The sequence below is a fragment of the Hipposideros armiger genome, unplaced genomic scaffold (genome assembly GCF_001890085.2).
Source record: "Hipposideros armiger isolate ML-2016 unplaced genomic scaffold, ASM189008v1 scaffold_377, whole genome shotgun sequence".
NCBI classification, from domain to species: Eukaryota; Metazoa; Chordata; class Mammalia; order Chiroptera; family Hipposideridae; genus Hipposideros; species Hipposideros armiger.
The window spans coordinates 294,859-314,073 of NW_017731727.1; the positions used below are offsets into that span (position 1 = coordinate 294,859).

Here is a 19,215-nt window from a genome sequence, read left to right on the forward strand (position 1 = left end):
GGAAATGCAAAATCTCAGGCCTCCACCCCAGACTTTCAGAGTCAGAATCAGCATTGTAACAAAATACTCAGGTGATTTGTATGCACATTAAACTTTGAGAAGCACTGATTTATATATTAAATAACTGGCATTTCTAAAACTTTTCTGCCCATGGAACCCCTTTATGGAGACCCTTCTGGGACTGGTATTCCCTGAAACATACTTTGGGGAAATACAGTCAGCACTCCATGTCCACGGGTCACACATCGATGGATTCAACTAACAATGGATTGAAAATATTTTTTTTTAAATCCCAGAAAGTTCCAAAAATCAAAACTTGAATTTGCCATGTGCCAAGCACTACACTGAATTCATGCAAATGAAGTGATGTGCAGGCATACCCTGCTGCAGCCCATATGCAAAAATAGGTTATATGCAAATGCTATGCCATTTTATATAAGGGACTGGAGCATCTTTGGATGTGGGTATCTGCAAGGGGTCCTGGAACAAATCCACTGCAGATATCCAGGGACAATCATATTAAGGTTGCAGAGCCCTTCATAGGAATTTCTTGTTGTCCACGGATTTCAAAGAAAGACATTAGCCAAAGCAACATTTAGAAATTAGGGGACTGATTCATTATACATTGCCCAAAGCCTCACTTTACAGAAGTTTCAAGTCTTCTGAATCCTGTGTTGCCAGAAAGTCTTCTCATACCACCATCCCCAATTAACTCATTTCCTGGAGCATGTTTAAGCAGTGCCACGGCTGTGCTGCTTCATCCGTTCTCTGGCCCAGATCAACCGGTTTGTTTCCTAAATCCAGGAGCTTCTCCAGAGTACTAGAGCTCAGGATCCGCGTCTTTAAAAAATGTTGCATGGTCCTCTGCTGTAGAACTATTAGAAATGCAATTTTATAGTAGCTGGACAACTTTTCATTCCAGTATGTTCTGTTCTCTTAAGCTGTTGTTTTTCTTTTAGGTCTTTAAGCTATTGTGCCAAACATCACAATAACACTAGCTATTTTGTATTCAGATCTTGTGACTCATTTGGGGGCATGGTTAATGTTTTATAAGGAAATTCTCCTTTTTTTCATTCATATTTGTGATTTTCAAGTGTATTACTACATTGCATTCACAAACATGTTTTTAAATTAAGTCTCAGGGCCCCATTTTTTTCTCAGAGAAATACATCTCCAATTTTATGTTAAAAGTTAAATGGAAAATAGGCTTTGGTATGTGAAATTTGATTTGCAAGAAATGTGTCAAGAGATGCAACTATTCTGTATAGTAAAGTGCTGACATGCCCAAGCTTTTGTTAGGACATGGACAAAGCTCTCTGCAAGGTTTCTTGGAGGTTGTCACTAAACACCTTCTCAGTGGCCACTTTCTAAGGCTGGCTAGGGTTGTCTGCTCGGAGTGCAGGGAGAATCAGTGACATGAGCAGCAGGGTGTTACTTAGAGATGTGTGAAAGTGAAAAAGACATATGCCTTTCGGCCCCTTGGGCTAGAGGGCCTGCCAACCCCAGAGGTTGCCCACTCTGGGTTTGGAACTGTGATTCTGACCTCTCTCACACTTCAGTCAGCGCAGGAGCAGCAAAGTAAAGAGGGAAGGAGACCATGGAAAATCCTCACCGTGGATCAGAAGATCCAAGGCTTCATTTGAATTTCCCACCTGCTCAATGATGCTGGCAATGCCACTGTTCAGAGCCCATCAGTTTAAAGCTAAATGCAAACCCATTAATGCCAAAGGTTCCTAACCTTTCTAAGTATCAATACCCATTTGTAATGTTAAAAATGTAGGACACTCCCCCAACAGTGATTCTACTTGCATTTTTTTTCTCTTTACAGACAACCAACAATTGGTATATTCAGGAACTTTCCTTGCAAGAAATACTTGCCTTTCAGGGTGCCCAATGCACGTTGATTGTTCTCTATAGTTTATACTTGAGTGTGAATGAATAACATCAGCTACCATTTCTTGAGCATTTACTATATGCCAGGCACTGGGCTCAGCATTTTACATACATTATCTCATTTAATTCTCCCCAAACCTGATTATCTCCATTTTAAAAATAAGGAAATTGAGGGCCGGCAGAGTGGCGCGATGGTTGGGAACTGGCTTGGGACGCCAGAGGGCCCCGGTTCGGATCCCACATGTGAGGGCCAGTGACTCTGCCCTCTACAAAATAAAATAAAATAAAAATAAGGAAATTGAGGCTTAGAGAAGTATGTGATGTACCTAAAGAAAGTCACACAGCTAGTTAAGAGGCAGAACTGGGAGACAAGCTCAGATCTGTGGGATTCCCAAGTTGTGTTCTTTATTCCTTAGGCTGGGGAACTGGCTGTGCTGGCAGAGAGCACTGGAGAGTCCTCAAATTCAGGCATGGGGCAAATAGGTTCCTGAGGAGGCAAAAGGAAGGGCTAGGGGGTTGAAGAGTGGCAGACACACATGATTGCTTCAAACTTTTGCCTAGAGCTAGTCCTGTAAGCCATCCAAGGTTAAGGTGGCCCTCATAGGCCACTTGGGGATCTAACGACAGAACCTATTCCTAAATCCACCTCTGTACACACAACCCTTCATATACGAGGTGTGACAATTAAGTTCATGAATTTGTTAATTCATGATGTTGCTAACCCTTTTTGATATCAGAGGGATTATCCATTTTGAATTTATACCAACTGGACAAATAGTTAACCAAGTTTACTATTTGAAAGTGCTGAAAAGGCCGCATGAAAAAGTTAGACGATCTGAACTTTTTGCCCACAATTCATGGCTCTTGCATTGCGACAATGCACCAGCTCACACGGCCCTGTCTGTGAGGGAGTTTTCAGCTGGTAAGCAAATAACTGTATTGGAACACCCTCCCTACTCACCTGATCTGGTCCCCAGTGACTTCTTTCTTTACCCAAAGACAAAGGAAATAAATATTGAAAGGAAGACATTTTGATGACACTCTGGACATCAAGGTTAATACAATGACAGCTCTGATGGCCATTCCAGAAAAAGAGTTCCAAAATTGCTTTGAAGTGTGGACTAGGCAATGGCATGGGTGCATAGCTTCCCAAGGGGAGTGCTTCAAAGGTGACTGACAGTAGTTATATTCAGCAATGAGGTATGTAGCACTTTTTCTAGGATGAGTTCACGAACTTAATTGTCTGACCTCGTATAGTCTTATAGTCAAACTGTCCCAACAACACAGGTCTCCTCTACAGTCTTTATTCACTCCATCTGAGAACCTTTGCACATGCTATTCCTTGTGCCCGACAGACTCTTCCCCCCAGATAGCTATAGGGCTCACCCCCTCCTTTCATTCAGGTCTTTGCTTATTTGTCACCTTCTCACTGAGGCCTTCCATGACTACCCTATTTAAAATTGCAGACACTCATACCCAATGCCCTGCTTCATTTTCTCCAAGCACTAATCGTTCTCTAATATCATATAATTTTACCTATGTATTTATTTATTGACACTAGAATGCAAGCTCCATGAGGACAGAGATTTTTATCTGTTTTGTTCACTACAGTATCGCCAGTGTCTACAACAGTGTTTGACAGGTAGTAGGAGCTCAATAAATAATGTTTAATGAATGACTGAATATGCAGAAAGCTTTAGACATGTCTCCCCACACCTGTCATATCTACAGAGACAGACAGATCTTTTGAGATAAAATGGAAGGTGAGCAGATAAAAGAATGAGTGCCTTCATGGGTGAGAGGACATGGGGTGGGAACACTCTTTGCACAAAATTCCCATGGTTCTCAATCTGGCTAAAGCCAAGGACCTGTATTCTAGATCCCTCTTGACAGTAATTTTCTGTTAGTATCCATTGACTGAGAAACACACAATAACCACAAACTAATGTAAATGTATGCTGTTTTAAAAATTAGTTTTGTTAATCATTATGACATCTGCCTAACGTTTGGGAAATAGTGGTACATACATGCACAAGATGTTTCAGGACAGTGCTTAAATACCTAGTCTCTGGCATCTGTCAGCCAAGGTTTGTTTTCTGGCATTGCCAAATATTACCAGTGTAATCTTGAGCAAGTTGCTTAAGCCTCTGCCTCGGTGTCCTCATCTACAAAACACAGCTAATAAGAGTACCAAGCCCACAGGGTTGTTATGAAGTCAAAGAGATATTCCATGTCAAGCTCATGTAAAATGCCTGGCATGAAATAATGTTTCCCACATGGGAACTATTCTCCTCCTCTCCCCCTCCTTCTGCTCCTCCTCCTCCTCATCATCATCATTGTATCGTCATTATCATGGGATATTGACTGACACACCCACAGGCAGTGCGTCAAAGTGTAGGGACGTGCGTCGCGTGTTGCTCTTGCAGTGTACTGCAGTCCCTGGGGCCCTTGACCCACAGTTCCAGTATGGTTGCCAGTGTGGTGGACGCTAAATGTTGGTGACAGTCAAAAAAGTGGGTTGGCAGCTGGGTAAATAGGGGCGTGGTGTGATGAGAAGGGAAGGTAGACAAGAGGGAAAGTGGCCACAGGTATCATCTTGGAATGGTGGCTCCATGCACGCATTCAGAGAGAAAGCCACAGGAGGCCTTCCAACGCTTCTAAAATCCTGACTTAGGTAAAGTTTGCTCAGGAAGACAGATAAAGCTAGTTACCTCCAAATGGCCCTGGTATAAGTTTCAAGTGTTTTATCACCTCTCAGTGTTAGCTCTTCAGGAGTGGTGAGGATGCTGTGATCATCACCCTGTTTGGCCTTGCATTCTGGAGAATTCTGAATTCCAGATGGTAGCCCATTAGCAGCAGGTTGGGTCTGGGAGACCTGAACAGTTTCTCTACATTATTTCCTTATGCTTCCCCCATTCCCAAATGGGGGCTCCAGAAAGCTGTTTTTGAGATAATCTGTGGGGCTGCAGCATCAAAAGTAACCATCTGAGGCACTGGGGAGAGCTGAGCTGAGAGCAGCAGTGGGTGGGCCCATTGGGCAATGATACTCTCCTCACACACTTCATTACTGTCCCCTGCAGAGCAGGAAGCACAGGGCAAATTAACCAGGGGGTTCAGCGAGCCCTGGTGGTTCAATAGATCAAACAAGGAGGTCAAGAATGGAGCTTCATGGGGGTGGGGTGCAGAGGAGTGGCCACCCCCTGAAGCTAAATATTATTATGCAGTAACCAGTCCACCCATGGAGAGAGCACACAAGCTGTGCCCATAGGTCGATTGATTTGATGAGGGAGTTGAGTACATTCTGTGATTTTTTTTTTGCTCAAAATTGGAAATAGAGCCAATTAAACTTCACCTTCCGTGGGAAGAAACAGGGAACCCCAGCTTTTGGTTTTATTTTAGGAAGCTGATCTTTCTGGAAAGACAAAAATTCCAATGGCACTTGGCAACATGCCACAAGGAGGCTTCTTCCTGACCTTCAGTTGGAAAGCTCAAACTCTTGCGCAAGTCAGGAATTTTTGCCCTCAAATCAAAGGATCTTAAAAAGATAGCTCTGTCAGCCCTGTGCAAATTGACTGGGGCCCAATCCCGTTTCTCCTGCAAGCCTTGACTCCATTCTTGTCACCGTGCACGTGGACCATTTGTAACTGTCCATTCCCTTTCTGGTCCTGATGAGGAGTTCTGCTCCGGGGCCTCATTTGCATAGACAAATGTAGATTGGCATCTGTCAGCTTAGCACCTCAAGCCAAGGAGCTGGAGCAGTGACGGGCAACCTTCTGGGCAAATACCCTGGATATTGGATTCAAAAATGACAGTGTCATATTGGGGCTAATTTGCATTGGCTTATCAGGTTAATTACTACAATGTCTCCAGGAACTTGAAAATCCTTGAATTCTTATGCAACCAGAATGCTCAAAGTCTGTTGCTATGAAACTTGGAGTATAAATTACCATGAATACCATTAATCTGTTCACTAGGAGGTTAATTTGCAATTTGTTGGCAAATCACATGTGGGTCTTATAGAAAGAGTGTGGGTGGTGTTTTTGTGCCAAGGTGTGGCCCCACCTGTGTGTGTGTGTGTGTGTGTGTGTGTGTGTGCATGTGTGCATGCACATGTGGCATTGGGATTGGCACTCTATGGGAGCTCACATCCTGGGTTTTCTCACTGCTCCCTGGATCTCACCCGGCTTTTCTGGCACATCGTAGGTCCTAGGGCAATGTGTTCTCAGGGTTGGAGGGCTGCTGTGCCGAGCAGTCCTTAGCTCGGTGCCAGCTGACGAGACATTAGCTCCTCCTGAGACAGAATCATAAAGGTGTCCATTAATGCTTTAGAATTATCTGGTTTTTCTGAAAGATGTTTCCTGTTAATGGTGCTCAAGTTGTTTTTCGCACACAGGCAGGTTGTGCCTGGCAAAGGAACTCGGATTGTCTACTGGAAACAGGAAATGGGGCAGAGGAGTTGCTTTGGGGCAGGACATGGTGACCTGGACAACACTGGTTGGAGCAGGAGGAAGAAACCTGCTGAGCAGGACTGTGGGGCTTCCATGGTTACCCTGTGTTATTGTTAATGGAGGGTGGCAGAATCGATGATACAAATCTCACTCCAGCTGAGTTAGTCTGCTCTCCCGTAAAAAACTCATACTTATAACAAAGTGAGAAAAATCCCCTCCTGAGTTAGGGGACAGGCCGTGGGATGTTACTGAAGGGGTGTTGGAACCCCACTCACCCAGAATAGCTCTCCAGCTAGGCTCCCAGGGCTAGAAATCCACTTTGGGTGGAAACATTGGAGATAAAAATATATTGTCTGGGAAGGAAGACCCAGTGGGAGAGCAGGGCCTGACAGAAATGGGGACATGAAACATCTCAGTTTTAGTGCTCGGGAGGGATCCCCAAGGGAATGGTCAATGCTTTGGGGGTCCTACTGAACAGCCTGAGGGATGGCAGCTCATGGGTCCATCACAGTGAAGGGTTGTTCAAAGGCAAAAAGGCATACTGAAAGTTGGAAAGGCTCCAAGAAAAGTCACATTCACCTACCTTACAGGTAAGCCTTAGAATAGGCCTGGGAGGGGCACAGATAATTTGTAATGTTAGTTTGAAGAACTTGGGGGACCATTCAGATGCAGACTTAGAAGGTCTGCTGGAAGCCAGAGAGCCCCCAGAAAATGTGGCTGCTAGAATGTGCTCTTGAACCTTTCTCTTCCCCACATACCCCTCCTCCCAGTTCATTCAACCAGCCTTTACAGGGTACATGTTCTTTCCCCTAGGCACTGGGGATACACTGGACAAGACTTATGCCCTGCCCTGCCCTCCACAAACCCACATTCTAATGATAGGGTAGACTTTTAAATGAATTCTGATGGGGCTCAGAGAGGGTTTCCCACTGAAGGTGACTCGAGCTGAGTCCAGAAGGATGTGTAGGAGGTTTCCGGTAGACAAGGTAGCTGAGGGCATTCTGGGTAAAGAAAAAGCAAGTGTAGAAGTATGGAGGTGTCAAAGAGCTTGATGTGGTTCCCATTTAGCAAAGGCAAGACATTTCCTTCTCCCTAGAGGAGGAAATGCAATCTTCCTTAATGAAGTGTCCCCAAGACCTCCACTATTGATCTTAGAAGGAGACCATTTCAGCAGGAAGAAGTAAGAATCTGTAAGATTCACCTCCCGCTGTAACACTGACCCATTACTGACGTCCTTTAATACTCCACAGGATGGTTTAGATAAGGCTGAGACTTTCAGACAAAACCATGTGTTGAAGGCTAGGAGATGACAAAATAGAAACCAACATGGAAAATAATAAAAATAGCTACTGTTTGTTGAGCACATCCTCTGAGCCAGGCACTTTTAAATGTATATGTAATATATATTCATTTAATCTTCATAATAACCCCATGAAGTAGACGTCGTGTTATTATTATTATTTCACAGATGAGGACCTGAGACTATATAATCGGCCCTAGAAGATATCACTCAGTCATGTGCCACTGCTGGGACCCTTGGGGACCCATTCCACTTTCCTAACTCCCAGCCTGCCTCCATGGACCACAGACGACCTATAGACCCAGCCACCTACAAGTGCCCTCCCAAATGGGTGCCCAGCCTTCCTTCTCCCCATGTTAAAGAGGCAGTGGAGAGGAATGGAGTGGAGGGATAATAAGCTCAGATGCCTACAGGGCCAGGCCCAAAGGAATAACTGTATTCACTAGGGCAAGGTCAGATGTGTGCCCAAGAAATGTTTCATTCTCTTTATTATCCTTAAAAAAGAAAACAAACCAAAAAACAGCAACACAATAGTACAAGGACAATATTAAATGACAGTGGACACTTGGCCCCATGATGCGGGTACAGCAGGAGTAGTGGGGACAGGGTTAGGGAGAGCCCATCCCTCATCCAGAAGGGGCACTGCTATTTTGTTCCAGCTGATCATTGTTGGGTGTGACTGTAAGGCCCAGGTTTGTCAGCTAGAACTTTTCGAACAAAGCCAGACACCTGGATTCTTATATGAAATCTGAGGATTTTAAGTGTTAGCAATGGATTTTTTTAAAAAACTGAAAACACTCTGCAGGCCAAACAAAACACACTTACTTATTAGGTGGGTGATGACCTTTGGGCAAATAACTTCACCTCTGGAACCTCATTTTCCTAATATGTGAAATAGGGATAATAGCAATACCTACTTCAGGGGGTGAGGATAAGGGTTAATGAGGTCATAGAAGTGAACTGCCTGTCACATAGTAAGTGATTAATACATGATAGCTATTAGGATGATCATTATGTTCCAGTCTCTTACCTGAGGAGCATCTCTTTCTGGGTGACTGAAATGAAATAATCTATCCTTCACCTCCAGAGAGACCCCGTGCCTTATTCAGGGGAATTGAGCTCTGCCCTTGCTGGCAGAAGACACTTAACGCTTACAGAGCAATTGGCCAGCATGTGTGTATGGGGAGTGGGGTGTGTTTCTGTCTTGATACCCCTTCACACAGCAGACCCAGTGGTGACTGATTTACAAAGCCAGTCCAGGGCTGGGAAGGGGCTGAGGAGGCCTGAAGAATGATTTTCTTCAGACAGAAAGGAGGAAACTGAGGCAGGTAAGCTAGACCAGAGTTCACATCCCAGTCTACCTTCAGTTCCTACTGGGGATGCCCAAGCTTTTAAAGAAAGTTCTCGGCTGCTAAAGTGTTGACACTCTCGTCTCTTATTTTTACCTCTTCCTTTTAAGCAGTGATTCTCACCCCGGGCTGTACATTAGAATCACCTGGGCCCCTTTTAAATAATACCGATGCAGGGGCCTGAGCCTCAGAGGTTCTATGACCCCTGACACAGTCATAAACAAAATTGCACATGGGTGTGTGTGCGTGCATGCACTTTTCTCGAGACTTGGTTGGTGCCTCAAAAGGCCGTGCTGAAGATGAAGATGAGTGCTGTAAGCATGTGTTACTATGGGAAAAGGCTGTGGTTAGGCCTACTTGGCCATCATGCAGTATCTATTCTCGCAGGCAGGCCTCCTCACCTCCCTGAGCCCTGGTTTCCTCACCCATCCCATAGGGATCAGTAATCACGCCCACTTCATTTCCTATGGAGGCTGTGAGGATGTTCTGAACTACTAAAGCATGTACAAGAAAGGGCTTTGAAAAAGCCCAACCCCCTCTCCACAGGGGAGGGCCCATTATTACAAGGTTAAAGAGGGTGTGGGTGGGGGAGGCAACAGAGGCAGCAGGGAGCAGCACTACACATCTAGAAAATGCCATGCATGTTAACAAAGCAGCTCACAAATGGGAGCAAATTAATACAGGGCCCAGTGAGAACAGAACATTCGCATGACAGGGGCAAAGCACCCATTGGAGCAGCTAGACCTTGGCAGGGAGAAGGAAGTAGAAGAGCAGAGGGAGACAGGAGCCAAGTGAGGGGATTTTCAATGCTAAAGAGGATTGCTCTGCCTAAGAGTAGAAGGCAAGGGGTCAGCCATGAATGAGGGAAAGAAAATGGTAAGTACCCCCAGTGGGCCAGAGGAGCAGGCAGGAGCGCCTGGCAGCCCTTGGAGGGGGGAGCTAGTGGGGGTACTGAATCAGTGACCTGGTCAGGTCATGGTAGGAAGGAGGGTCCCTCCAACTTCAACACATTTGGTGTAGTCCTCTGGCAACTGTTTCCAAACTACAGGGCAGAGGGTGACCAAGACTACTACAGAGCAGCCCCGCACCCCCTGCTGCCTTCTTCTTTTTTTTTTTTTCCTTCTGTGAACCGACCAGGGCCCACCTGATTCAGAGGCCGGGAGCGGGGCATACATCAATTCAGAAAGCCCTTGACAAATCTTCAGGGACAAATGGTCTGGAAAGAAATGGCTCTAGAACTGGAAAGTGTCCTGGAGGGCCCCTACTGGGCCCAGCATTAACCCTTTGGTTGCTGGATTGGAAAGCAGTGGGGGGGGGGGACGGGACACACACAGTTGGAGGTTACTCTGGGGGTCTTGGAGCAGCAGCTGTTTACTGGTCACTAAGTCCAGAATATCAGATCTGAGTAAGTGTGATGGTGGTAGAGTGTCCACTGGTGGAGTGTCAGCCTAATCCTGGAGCCGCTGGAATCAGTCCTGGAGGAGATAGGGGATTCGTGGGCAGAAAGCTACTGCTGGGGAATGGAGGGGTCCTGTCTGCAAGATGCAGTGGGGGACAATGAACAATTCTCCCTCTGCTCCCTAGCAAAGGTAGGTCGGACACTGGCTACATTGTTGAATAGCAGTGGTAAGCTCATGCCCATAGTGTCAACCCTTTGTACCCTTCTAATTCCCGTGCATACACAGTGCCATGCCCAGTGTCCTGGAAAGAGGGACCGTTCTAGAGAAAACATCAGCTTGTTTCAGAGCCATGAAGTCTAGAATCTGAGCCTGTTAGAACAGGAAGGGACCCTGGCAATCAGCTCACCGATTGCTCTCTACTGACATATGGGGAGCTGAGGCCTAGAAAAGGGGAAGTATAGGGCCATACACCTAATTAGTGCCAGAGCTGGGATGTGCAGCAAGATATCCCTGCTCCTAGCCTGGTGTATTTTCTGTTGCTTTCTATGCTGTTATTGCAAGTCTTCATTATAGTCGAGGGAAAATGCCAGACTATCCTCAGGGCCAGCCTTACACATCGGTAAACATGATGCGATCAAATATGTCTCCTCAGTTGCCTGTCATTGTGCCTGAAATTTCACCATGAGTGATTCATTCCTTTGGATCTTGAAGCTTTCTAGTCTTTCAAGGGGATAGAGATGGGGGATTTATTGACGATCATCGAGAGAAAGGCTTTGCAAATTGGACTCAGGTTATACAGCTGGGGGAGAGCAACAGCAGCTGGCCCAGGGAAGAATATGCGGGCTGAGGTGGGCATGGGAACTCAAAGTGAGAATCTGAATCCAGGGCCCCAGGCTACCCTGATGAGGCAAGGAAGGAATATTTGATATACCCACACCCAAAGCTTCTGTCGTGCCCTGGCTGGGGTGCACACAGGGAAAATCTCCCCAGGAGACTGTACTGTGACCTGGGAGGCCTGTATCACTGCTGTGTGGCCCATGCTGGGAAGAAAGGGCGGGAGATTAAAGGATAACATCAGGCTGTCTGGAGTGGCCGCAGGGGCACTTTATTAAGAGGAGCAGCCTGGGCGAGATGGATGTGACAAGGGAATCTGTGAAGACATTGAGAGGAGCCTTAGCCTCAAGAGGGATGGGCTCCGACACTGCCAAGGGGGAGGCTGGGTGTGGAGGCTGTCTGTTCTTCGCCTCTCCCAGAGACCTGCTGGCTGCAGGTGCCATGGCCCATGGCTGGGCTCCTTTCTGTGGCTGCCTCTGACTTCCATTCTAGTTCTGCTTCAGAGCTGTGCAGGGCAGCTCTGGGCTTGGCTAGCCATGGTGCCCAGGCTCCTGAGCCCTCCGTGTTCTGAAGTCAGTTCTAGCTTCAGGGTGATAATCTGGTGGGGAAAGGGAGAGAAAGGAAGGAGGCTAGCGGATTTGTCTGGAAACTGTTCGCCTGGGCCAGACCCTGAGTTTCCCTTGGAGTGTGTGTTTACTTGTGGTAGGCGGGGGCAGGGGAGAGTGCTTCTAGAAATTTGGGGGTTCGTCTTGAAGCTGCGTTTTGCATAGCAAGAATAGCATTGTCATTTAAGATTGTAGGTCTATTTGGGATGGCTTGCAGGGGTGAGCTGAGCAAGCTAGAGACACACCCAGAGGCTCTGCTAGCTCTGTTGTAGATCTTAGATACCTGGGGTTAACCCAGAACTCCTAGCTTCCAAAAAACTAGAGTGTCTACCCTCAGGGCCACCTTCTGATATCTGAAACGAACCCAGTGCTTCCTGAAGGGGTGTCCCTGGGGGCCTCAAGTGGTTTCTACCCAGACACGTGCAGTCTTGGGCTCCGGTGGTGGTGGTGGGGGGTTGTAGGATGCTGCTGTTGCCAGGAATTAGAAACTGGAAGCCAAGACTGCCCCAGTGGTTCCACTCAAGTCCCCCAAACAGTCCCCCTGGCTTAAGGCCAGCTCATCACTAACCCAGGTGTCATGGGCACTGCTGAGGGAGGACGATATTTCACAGAGCGGAGACTCCTGCCCAGGTGCGGGATCAGTGATTTGGGGAAGATGGAATCCAGTGCAATCAATTTGGAGGAGTCAGCCAGGATTTCTTTTAAGCTTTACTTCCCAGCAGCCCCCTCCCACTTCGGAGACAAACTAATCCCTGACATTTGTCTAGTGGCTTTATACTTTTCAAAGCTCCTTCTCATCTATTACCTCCATTGATCCTGAATAACACCCCCCATGAAGTAGGACAGGAAGGTGTTGTGAGCCTTTTTTGACCAACAAGAAAAGCGAGGTCCCAAAAGGATATGTGACTCATCCAGGGTCACACAGCTATTTAATCAAAGAAGTAGGACTTGAAATGTGTTTCCTAACTTCCAGCCCTGTGTGCTTTCCGCCTCCCATGTAGACTTCCACATGGAACCATGGAGGTGCCCAGCACCTAGCACCATGCCTGACACGTAGTATGTAGATGCTAATAAATATTTGCTAAATGAATGACTGAATGGATACATGGGGACAAAGCAGGAAGAATACAAATTCTCAAACTGCTCCTCGTTATGATCAGAAGAGAAAGGCAAGAGCAGTGTTATTTCATCATTTTGACAAAGAAGAAAGGAGTAAGAGCTTTTCCCATTTCACAGATGCCATTGCCAGGGCAGGGAGGTTAAGATAGCTCCCATAAAATAGCCACCGTGCTTAATTTCCCGACAAGGCTGCTTTCCACTCATCCTTTAAATAGGAATGGGTGGTGTGGGTCCTCACTCCAGTACCAGGAAGGAGTGAGAATCAGCCCTGTGGGAAGAGCACCCTCCCCACGCTGCCCCTGCAAGCCCCTTCTCTCCCCCTGGCCCTACCAGAGGCTGCCCCTTTCCTTAGGGCCTCTGCACCCCACCTTTGACCTTTCTAGCATTAGCCAGGCGGCACAGGCTCCGTATCTGTCACCTGGATGGCCCCTGGACCAAGACTACCTCCTATTACACTTTGTGTTTCCTGCAAGGCCTGGCACATCGTAGATGAGGTAAAGAAGGATGGCCTCTCCCTCGCATTCGGTACTTCAATCAGCATCCTGCCTCCCGGGCCCCACCTCCACCTCCACCAAGCTGCCACTCCGTCCCTAGTCCTGTTAGAAAAATGGGAAACAGGAGGTGGAGACATGGGTATTCAAATGTGCTCTGCAGTAGCACAAAGTGGCTTTTGAGGCAGGCAGTGGACAATTTGAGTTCCCTCTGGTTTCACATTCTTGGCCCCACCATTAATTACTAGCTCCTGTATTTGGGGCTATTGGCTTCGCTCTCCTGAGCTTCGCTGGTGTTTTTTTGTACAATGGGGAGAATGCTGGGATGAGAAAATGGATATAAAGCACAGTGACCGGCAGCTGGATTATCCGCCTGTTTCTGTAGTTAGAGCCCCCCTTCTCGGCTTCTGGCTGCCCCGCGGGGTCCCGTCCAGTGTTGTGGGGGGAGCTCCTCCGCCGGCGGATTGCAGGCGGGCGGGCGAGAGGCAGCAGACGCGTTGTTTACCAGCTGCCTTGCTAGTTCAACATCGACATCTCGTCCGCGGCTCTGGGGCCGAGCCAGTCGCCTCCTTCTTTAAGATTCTGGTCACAGCAGGGGCTGGGTTTGTAAGGCAGGCGTGATTTCTCTCTTCCTACAGACACCGCTGCCGCTGCCGTCGGAGCTGGGCACAGCCAAGGGCAGCGTGACGGGGAGGCGGCCCGGAGAGGCCCCGACAGTAAGTACCGCGCTCTGAAAAGTCGGGTTTGGGCTCGCCCAGGAAAGGGCCGGAAAGCGGGGCACCTGGCCAAGTGAGGCTGGGGTCTTTGGGGTTGTGGGTTGGCAGCAGAGTGTTGGGGTCCTCGCTGGCTCTTTGAAGTGACTCGCGGCGGCGCTGGCACGGGCCCCTGGTCCTGGGTGCGCGTCCGCTTTGGTGCCCACAGTCAATGGACGGAGTTGGCGTGCCCGGAGCCCACATCCCCCCACCCTCGCCCGAGCCCCCAAGGAGCGGTTCGGGTGGCCCGGCCGCCCTCGGGCTCCTTCGCGGAGCCGCCTGCGAAGAAACTGTAAGGCATGATGCGCAGGGCTGAGGTTTTGAACGCCGGTGAGAAAGTGACGGCGTGAGCAGGAAGTGTATTGATGGAGGGGGCAAAAGGAGAGCTAGAATCCTAGAGGGCAGCCCGGGCGACACCCCAGGTGCTTGGCCACGTCTTCCTGGTGGTCCCTGCGGGCCCAGTCCCGCCCCGATGCTCCGCCCCCTGTGGGGAGCTCTGTGTGGGAAGTGCAGGGGCTACTAGGCCGTTTTCTCCCAACGCCGAGGAGGCTTCTTTAAGTTGGGGCACCCTGGCTGGCCTGCCCTCGCGTGGCCTCGGCGTTCACAAAGCCTCGCGGGCCAGAGAGGCAAGCCCACACCGTGAGGTGGTCCATTACTTGTAAAAACCTTGGAGAATGGGAATACGCAGGCCCATACCTGTCAGTATCTTTTCTTGAGCTGTGTAAAATTCAAGCGATGGGGGCATCTAAGATCACAAGGGCGAGTTTATCCTAAGGTAATCCCCCCTTTAGAAAGACCCAGATCTCCCTTCTGCTCCTCTGCCTACAGTCGCTCATCTTCACCTAGAGTACAGATGATCATAGTAGCTGCTGTTACTATGTGCCAAGCTTTGTGTTAAGCTCTTTAGGTAGTAATAAGAATCCCTATACAATAAGAACAGTAGCTGGCATTCACCCAGCACTTTCTGTGTGCCAGGCATAGTTTTAAGTGCTTTACATGTATTATCATATTTAATCTTCACAATAACCCTGTGAGGTAGTTCCTGATATTCTCCCCATTTTACAGATGAGGACATTGAGGTGGTTGAAACTGAGAAGTGGACAAGTCCAAGGGCCAACAGCTACTGAGAGGCAGAGCTGTGATTTCCATCTGGCCTTACTTAAGCGCTCTCTCTGTTAACCACTAGAAATAGGATGAGGAGTTGGCTTAAATGAAGTAGTCAAGTAGAGTTTGTTTTCCCCACAGCAAAACTCGTTTTATTCTGTAAATCTGAAGTCCAGGCCCAAGGTCCAAAGAGATTTGAACCAATTTTCAAATCATTCCCATTACCTTCTGTGGAGAAAGACAAACCCAGTGGGCTATATCAGGACAGCAGAGCCTATTAGTAGGTGTCTAAACATGACAATGATAATAATAATTGCTAATAGCCTCTATTGATTGAGCACTTGCTTTGTATGTTTAATCTGCATGTCGGTACTTTGAAGTAGATACTATCATGAGCCCCATTTTATAGATGCAGGAACTGAGGCTCGAGCGGTTAAGTAATTTGCCACAGAGCTGGGATTCCAGCCCAGAGCCGCAGCCTCCAAAGCACAGGTTCGAACTAAACGTTGGCAGATTGGTGCCATTGCCTTCCCCAGCTGGGCTCCTTGAGCTGCCCCCTTCCCAGCCAGTTGTGCAGAGCTCTGCATTATTCCATCCTCTCACAGCCCCGTTGCATTAAAGAAGGGATTGTGCAGACTGTAGGAGAAAGGGTTTCCTAAAGAACATGGAGTGTTCTGCATAGATTAGGTTTTCTTGTACTAAGTGCCATGCCTGTAACATCAATAAGTTGTTCTGCTTTATAAGTTTTATTAATTAGACAAGTGTCTGGTCTGCTGGCTTGGAGTTGTTAATCTGACATTATGGCTCTATCTGAGTACGTCTGTTAGGACTTATTTTTAAAAAAGTTTTTAGAGCCTTGCAATGCTGAGCAAAGCCATCTTCCCACCTCCTGGGGAGGGAGAGGGGGTTTGTTTCTTGGCCAGGATTTCAGTAGCAGGAACTGCAGTATGGTAGTTGAATGGTAGTATTGCTGTGCCTATTGACTTTCATCCATTCCTCCCTGAAGCTGGCCCCTGTGAGCTGAACAGAATGTGGCCAGGTCCCCAGGGGCTCTTCCTGCATCACTGGTCCTTCACTGGGGTTGTTTGTAACTTCCCACCGTTTGCCCTGGCCCATTCATGGAGCTGGCTTCCAGGGACACTCTTCAGTGTGGGCAAAATGGGGTGTGTGAGCTTCGTGGTTTTGGTCTCCATTACTATGGCTGGATCTCAGTGCATCTGCTGGCGATCTACCCTTCTGGCCTCCTTCTGTGACGTGAGAGGGGGGCCTTCCATGTGTAGCTTTTGGGTGGTACATAGGATGTATGACTGGTAACTCCAGTGGGGGGCTGTGTCCCTGGTTATGTCTGTGGCCTCTTCTGAGTGCACTGCATCATCTCACAAGGCCACATGAAAGGGGCCAGTGGGTAACATAAGTCCTCTGCCATCACTTGTGCAACCAGAAATGAAAACTCTCCTTCACGTTTGCCTGAATGTATTCTATGATTCGTTCTTTTAATTGCAGTGGCTTAAATACCTAGAGGTTTCCCCCTTTACAGAATCTTCTTATGATTAGTTTGCTGTCATGTTTGACATTCCTTTTCTCGAATGCCCTTCTCAATGTCGTCCATCTACTGGACTCCTATTCACCTTCACCACTCAGCTCTGGGTCTGCTGGGAGTCAGGGAGTGGGGGGAAACGGGCCCTCCCCTGTGCTCCGATAGCATCCTCTGCTGCCTCTTGTGGTGCCGTGTAACACATGGTTTTGTATTTGTCTGTTTATATACCTGTCCCCACCTCAGAATGCAACCTCCCTGAAGGGAGAGACTCGGCCTATTTTATCTCTGTATCTCCAGTATCCAGAACCATGCCTGCAGCATAGTAGGTGCTCAGTTAAATTTTATTGCATATATGAATGAATGCTATCTAAAACGGGTTGAGGGAGGCTGTGACTCACAGCAAAGCAAAGGACTCTGATATTTGTTCCCCTTACAAGAAGGGAGACGGGAGCTGAGTTTGCATTATTCTGGAATAGAGTCCTAGCTCTGTGGGTTTTAATCATTGACAAAATGCAAATACGCTGTAATGCCAAAACCTGAATGCTTGGCTTTTCTGGTTAGTAGAATGTTCTGGGTAACTGAAGGTTGAGAAAAAAAAATCATTTTTCCTTACCCTTTTGGTTCTTTCTAAAATGCCTAGGTCTGCTTTTCTACCTCAGTGAGTCAAGTCTGGGGTCCATCTTTGAATCTGTGTTGCCGAGTAGGAAGCCTGTGGCTTCTTGGGATCCCTTGGGATTCTGTCTCTCGCAAGCCTGGTTGCAGAGTAGGGTACCGTCTTCTTACTACCACCCCCCACCCCAACCCAAAGACAAGCCCACAGGCCCTTTGAAGTTTGCAATTTTACTGGCACCCACCTCCTGGAAACAGACAGGGTGCCCAGACTAGCAACATGGGGAAGGTTGCAGTGTTTGGGTGCTAACTCACGCCCTCTGAGATGGTCACTCAGCACCTGCTCCTGCCTTTGGCTTTTATTCCTTGTGGGGGGAGGGTTCACCAACCTCCCTCTCCCTTTTCTGATCCCATAGGCTCTTCCTTTTTCTTTAAGAAAAACCTTATAATTCCTTCCCTCTTCTCAGCAGGAAGATGAAGATGGGCAGAAGAAAGTGTCTCATTGTTGAGGCTGTAGGTGGCATCTCTGGATACCTCCAGACAGGGTGACATGAGTTTACCAGGCCTTTGCTTACATAACCTCTATTGTCGAGTTGCTTCTTGGCCTGATTTCTGCCCTGCCCCCACCCTCTACTCCTGGATGGACAGCTTGGAGATGGTACACCGGGCGGAAGCCGAGGGTTCCTCCTGTTTGTACCCTCACAAGAGGTCAGCCTGGCGCCTGCTGGGCATGGTGCCTAGGCTTCAGATACTACTTGCATCATCTCAGGCAAGGAGGGGGCAGATGGGCATCTCGGCAAAACAGCAGGATAGATGTGCCTTTCTCTGTCTAGCTATGACTAGACTGGCCTGCCTGTCTCCACATAAGCTCCCTGAGGGGGGCACTGAGAAGAGGACCCTATGCCCTCACAGAGCCAGGGACATGAGAAGTGGGAGCAAATAAAAGATTTCCTCACTGTCTCCCTGGGTCTCCTCCAGCTTCTTGCTTCTTAGCTAGCCTCTTCCCGGCACCCTGCCCGCCCTCCCCGCCCCCACCTCAGGCTGTAGTCTTCATGCCTCCTGCCCCAGCCCCCCTGCTCCCCTTCTGTCTCTGGGCCTGCTGTCCGTGTCCTCCCTCTCCGTTTGCCCCAACCTGGCCCCTTCTGTATTACCCAGCTGCAGTCCTCCTCTAGAAAGCCTTCCCCTGCTGCTTCTGGAAGTCAGCAGAGGGTGGACAAAGGTGAAGTAAATAACTTCCAAGGTCCCTGCCAACTCTGAGATTCTCTGGCTGTTGGGCCAGTCAGGTTGGGGGCATCCCAGGCTGGTGGTTCAGACCATCGATGCCTGGTAGCCTCACAGAGAGGAGGGGGACAGCCCAGCCAGCCAGCAGAGTTAGGTGTTCATTTGGCTTCAGAAGGCTTTGCCCAGAGTCCTGTGCAGCCGGCGCCTGCCAAGCAGCCCCCAGAGGGGCGCTATTTGAGGGTCTTTGGCTACTGGAGGCAGCTACTTGTTGGGATGTTCCCAGCAGCTCCTGCCCACACCTGCTCCCCCTATCCAGCCTCCAAGCCTTGTTTACAGTTTAGCCCTTGGCAGACTAGAGGCTAGGATTCAAGAGGAGAGAGCCATCTGGGTGGCCAGGGACCCTCTCCTGGCTTAGTGCTCTGTGCCGGAACTCTGCAGCCCAGGCTGGCCTCAGAGAGATGTATTTACCGAGGGGGAGAATTCAGCCTGCCACTCCCTTCCATGCCAGCTCCACTTTTCCCATCATGACCACCTTCTGGAATGCTCTCCGTTT

At 48.4% G+C, this 19,215-nt stretch overlaps 1 protein-coding gene across 2 annotated transcripts in view; it reads left to right on the forward strand.

The window, feature by feature from the left end:
- The window catches only part of FRMPD3 (FERM and PDZ domain containing 3), a 106,968-nt gene that overhangs the window by 9,837 nt on the left and 77,916 nt on the right, over positions 1-19,215 (forward strand). The window contains exon 1 of one of the 2 annotated variants that reach the window (XM_019662466.1): positions 13,906-14,155. The exons of the other annotated variant lie outside the window; for it this stretch is intronic. The gene's annotated coding sequence lies outside the window, so the exon portion shown is untranslated. Of the gene's footprint in view, positions 1-13,905; positions 14,156-19,215 lie in introns of those variants that run through there. 2 annotated transcript variants of the gene reach the window in all.